We start from the raw sequence: 5,686 nt of genomic DNA, 5'->3' as shown, positions 1-5,686 counted from the left end.
CTATTTCAAGCACATCATAATTTTCAAAATTCTTATGAATATACACCTCCTTATGCTCCACTGATTAGTACTTAAAAGTGCATTTTTTATCAAGGTTTTATGTCATCATTTTGCACTTGAAGTATCAATAACTCCTTAACTAAAAGCATGTTTTATAATAATTTATCTAATAATATACCTTTAATTTGTAGTAAATGTTCATTTTAAATGCAGGCCTATCACATAAATAAAAGGATTAATTGATGAATTTAAGAACTGAAATTGAAAGGACAAAGAGATGACCAAACTTAGAAAAGAGATGCCGGTGCAATCCAAACCGGAACACTGTTCGGTAATTGGGTCATATCTGAAGCTGTAGATTTTAGATTTAGGTCTACTTTATATGGATGGAAAGGTAAGATATAATCTTATAACTTTCATATAGAGTCTAAGATCTAAAAAGGCTATTTTCAAGTCCAAATTATTGTAACAACAAAGAAGCTCGAATCTATCCTCCAGCCTGAGCACTGTTCAATATTTTGACCATATCTGGAGTTCTAGAAGTCGAAATGAGCTGAATTATTTACACAAGAAAGGTGAGACAATTTTCTACAACTTTTATGTTTTTAAGTGGCTCCAATTTTGACGTTATCAATGACGTTTTGGGCAGACAAGAAAAGATAAGGATTGTCACCAAGTCAAAAGTTGGTCACCCACTCATCAATTAGTCATCAAATCAATAGTTCCCAATTTTGGCCTATAAAAGGAGGCATTTGCCATACATTTAGGCATCTTGGTGTTCAGATCATGATCATGCTTTTGCTTTCTCTCTTTGTATTTTTTTTGTAATGTTTATGCTTTGCTTTTATTAATATCAAGTTTATCCCTTTCATTTCCTTTCATTTACTTAGTTAACTTTTATCTTATTTATGTTCTTATTTTGTTTATCTATTTTTCTTTCTTTCATTATGTCTAGATAAGTTTATTATGTCAAGGTAAAAAGGTTACACTAATGGTGTAAGAATAAGTATAGTGTAAACTTTATATGGACTTTAATGTTTGATACTAATATGTTTTGTATTTGTTATCTTGTTCACTCTTTAATACTTTGCTTGTCAAATGACTAATCTTGATTTATGTTGTATAACACTTGGTACAACAAATGCTTGTCACTTTCATAGTTCATACTGTATGATATAACCGACACCTAAGCTATAAAAGGAACTTGATTTGTTGTTAACATAAGTTATAATCATGAATGCTTGACGAGATTTACAAGTAATAACATTAATCGAATAAGATGACTAATATAATCATGTTAACAATCTATAATGAGATTGGAACCTCCTTTGTGTGTGGTTTCCAATTGAATAATAAGAGTTTATACTATACTTGTTTGATATACTAGTAGTGGATCCTGTAACCTTGACATTTGTTATTATCATTGTTTAATTCTTACATTAATATTTCATCTCAAAGTTCTCATTTTCTTCTTCTTCTTCTCCTTTTTTTTCTTTATTATTATTATTATTGTTGTTATTATTATTATTATTACTACTACTACTACTACTATTATTATTAGCATTATTATTGCTACTATTATTATTGTTGTTGTTATTGTTATTGTTATTATTATTGTTGTTTATAACTATTGTCTATAATTTGTACAATTAACCTCTCTATGGTTCGACCCCGGTCTTGCCGGGTTATTTATTACTTCGACACTCCTGCACTTGGAAGAAGACATAAATCTTTTCGTCGTGTCAAGTTTTTGGCGCTGTTGCTGGGGAGGTAAGTTCTTGTACAAATTATAGTATTTATTTTATTTTCTCTTTTCACTTTTCTTGTATATAATTTTGTTTCTTTTCTCTTATTTCTTCTTCTTTTGTTTTCTTCTTCCTTTTTTTCTATTTCTACACGTGCATGAGAGTGTGGTCACGTACATCAAGTGGTAGACTTTATAGGGTATCCTCATCATTTTCAGAAAATATGACCGAAGAAGATAATCAATCACTTCATAATGAGAATAATGAGAATAATCGTGTTAGAACACTTTGAGACCACATGAATCCCATAAGAACAAGTGTACCATCATGCATAGTATTTCCTCCTGATGTATCTCATTTTAATTTTAAGCCAGACATTATTCAACTTTTACCTTCCTTTCATGGCTTAGATTTAGAAAATCCATACTTGCATTTAAGGAAATTTGAGACCATATCCTCATCATTTTAATTTGAGGTCTGCAACACATAGAATGATTCAAATTATAGCATAAACTCCATCAGATTGAAGCTTTTTCCTTTTTCATTAAAAGATAAAGCTAAAACATGACCACAAAATTTAAGACCAGGATCCATTCATGCATGAGATGAAATGCAACAATAATTTTTAAAGAAGTTTTTTCTATCTCACAGAACAAACTCTTTCAAAAGACAAATCACCACTTTCACTCAAAAACCAGGAGACACATTTTACCAATGTTGGGATAGGTATCGAGACTTGCTTAATACTTGCCCTCATCATGGTTTTGAAACATGGATATTAGTTTCATATTTTTATGAAGGGTTAACACCTAAAGATAGGCAAATGGTTGAATTGATGTGCAATGAAACTTTTGAAGATAAAGACCTTGATGAAGCAATGGAGTACTTAGACTTGCTAGCTGAAAATGCTCAAAATTGGGACATCGCGGGTACTTATGAGGCACCGATTAAAACTCAACCTCATACATCTAGTAGAGGTATGTATAACCTTAGGGAAGACCATGACCTCCAAGCCAAGTTTGCATCTTTAGCTAGAAAAGTCGAGGTACTAGAATTGAAAAAGAATGGTCAATTAAAATCTGTTGAAAACATTGTGTGTCAAATATGTGCAACAAATGAATACTCAACCAATAACTGTCCAACCTTGCCTTCTTTTAAGGAATGTCTCCATGAACAAGCCCATGTTTTAAACAGTTTCTAAAGGGCCAACCACAACCTATACTCCCAAACATATAACCCTAGTTGGAGAAATCACCCAAATTTAAGTTGGAAGAGTGATAATAACAATGCACAAACTTCACAACCACCGTTTCAAGCACACCACAATTTCTAAAATTCTCATGGATATGCACCTCCTTATGCTCCACCTCTTAGAAGAAATCTTGAGGAAACATTGCATGCATTCATTGAAAAGCAAGAGAAAATCTATACTTAACTTGCTCAAAACATGACAGATTTTAAAGATACTCTTGCAAAATTGACATCTGTTCTCAGTTTCCAAAAGAAAGGTAAGTTTCCATCTCAACCACAACAAAATCCCAAGGGGCAATACAATGCAAATGTAAGTAGTTCCGGAAGCCAACACATGGATCAAGTCAAATCAGTCACTACTCTTCGTAGTGGTAAGGTTATTGAGAAACCCACTCTTGAACCTTATGAGAAAGATGATGAGTCAATCTCTGAGGGTAAGGAAGGGGTTGAATCTGAAAATTGCAAAGAAACGACTGATTCACCACCAGCACTTCCATTGCCTAAAATTGCAAAGAAACGGGTTGAATCTGAAAATTGCAAAGAAAAAACTGATTCCCCGCCAGTACTTCCATTTCCTCAAGTCATGACCAAACAAAGAAAAGTCAATCATAATTCTAAAATTTTTAAAACTTTGAAATAGGTAAGAATCAATATACCTTTGCTGGATGCTATTAAACAGGTTCCTTCCTATGCTAAATTTTTGAAAGATATATGCACGGTGAAGAGGAAACTGAATGTGAAAAAGAAAGCCTTTTTAGCCAAACAAGTAAGTGCTATCTTCAGAATAATAATGCTTTGAAATATAAAGACCCTGGTTGTCCTATAATTTCTTGCTTTATTGGAAAATATAAAATTAAAAGAGCCTTACTTGATCTTAGAGCTAGTGTGAATTTACTTCCATATTTAGTTTTTCAGAGTCTCATTCTAGGTGAGTTAAAACCAACTTCTATAACTATTTTACTTGCCGATAGATCTGTAAAAGTGCCTAGAGGAATAGTCAAAGATGTGTTAGTACAAGTCAATAAATTCATTTATCCTGTGGATTTTGTTGTCTTGGACACACAACCTGTTGAAGCATGTAATTCATTTTCTGTTATTTTAGGATGTCCGTTTCTTGCAACTTCGAACGCATTGATTAATTGTAGGAATGGACTGATGAAGCTATCATTTGGAAATATGACATTGGAGATGAATATTTTCAACATTTGCAAGCAACTTGGAGATGATAATGATTTACAAGAAGTAGATCATATTGACGAATTAGTTTATGATCAACATGAATCTACTTTAAGTAAAAATGAGTTGGATGAATCTGAAGATTTATAAATGATTTATTCTGAGGAAGAAATCACGGATGAAAAACGCGCCGAAAATGTTGATGCGGATTTTTTGTCAAACGTGACAACAAATTCGACATCTAACATCACACCAATCAATGATTACTTTCCTAAGGAATCCTTACTTTCTCTTAGTCCAATGCCTTGGTATGATAAAAATATCAATTTTCTTGCTTTAGGAGATTTGTTAGCTGATTGGAGTACCTAAGACAAAGAAAAAGTTTTGAACGAAGTGAAGAATTTTTATTGTGATGACCCTAACTTATTCAAATATTGTCGTGATCAAATATTTCAAAGATTCATTCTCGACAATGAGGTAAGTAGTGTCATCAAACTTTAACATTTTGAAGCATATGGAAATTATTTCTCGTTAAAAAGACAGCTACAAAAATCTTTCAAAATGGATTTTATTAGCCCACCATTTCAAGGACACGCATGCATTCTGTAAAACTTGTAAAAATTGTCAAAAAGTTGATACTGGTCAAAAAGTTTTGTTTTATAATTCTCAACTCTATGCATTCCCTAGAGAGCTAAGATCAAGATGGAGTAATCCTTATGGGGCTTGTGATATTGAGAATTCAATGAATGACAATGTTTTTAAGGAAAATGAACATCGTTTGAAAGCTTACTTTGATAATTTTCCTAGTGAAAATGAATCAACTAGTTTGAATAATCTTGTAAATAAAGGTTGATTATTTTGTTTTTCTTAAATTGTTTTTGTGTTTCTTTTTGAGTGATTTTTGCTAGTTTCTCTCATCCCGGTTAAATGGCGGATAACGGTACTCCGTGATTTAAGTCGGTTCTTTCAATTTCCCATAATAACTGATATCTGTGTATATATTTGTGCAATTCTTTAAATCTCTCTTCCAATTCTGATTTGATAATGGACACTAATCTTGAAAAATTAAAAAAGTATTTTCCCGCTCTGCCTCAGAATGCGATTTCAAAAATTTACCATGTTAGATGTGCAAGATTGAGGCTGCTAATGAATCATGGAATTCCTAAAGATATTCGCTGGTTGATTGAAGTAAAGGTTTGATTATCAGGTGAGTCCTCTAATTCCTTCATTTCACACATGCTCGGAATAGGTAAAAGCATTTTTGCAAAGAAACGTCGTGCAAAACGACTAAAAGTCTGTCATCGATGTGCCAGATGGACTTGTAATGCATAATGTCGTTCTTTAGGAATGGTATCTATAAATCGTGAAGATAAAATACAATTCATTAAGGATGGCCTGAGTAAGGAGTCTTTAGATAATCTTCTATTAACTTTTGAGACGTATCCTAGTGAATATGTGCATCGTGCAATTCATGATTTATGGCCCCACTTTCATAAAAAAACATGATCGACTTA

The sequence above is a fragment of the Populus euphratica genome, unplaced genomic scaffold (assembly GCF_000495115.2).
Source record: "Populus euphratica unplaced genomic scaffold, PopEup_1.0 scaffold612.1, whole genome shotgun sequence".
NCBI classification, from domain to species: Eukaryota; Viridiplantae; Streptophyta; class Magnoliopsida; order Malpighiales; family Salicaceae; genus Populus; species Populus euphratica.
Note: the sequence above shows the minus strand (reverse complement) of the source record.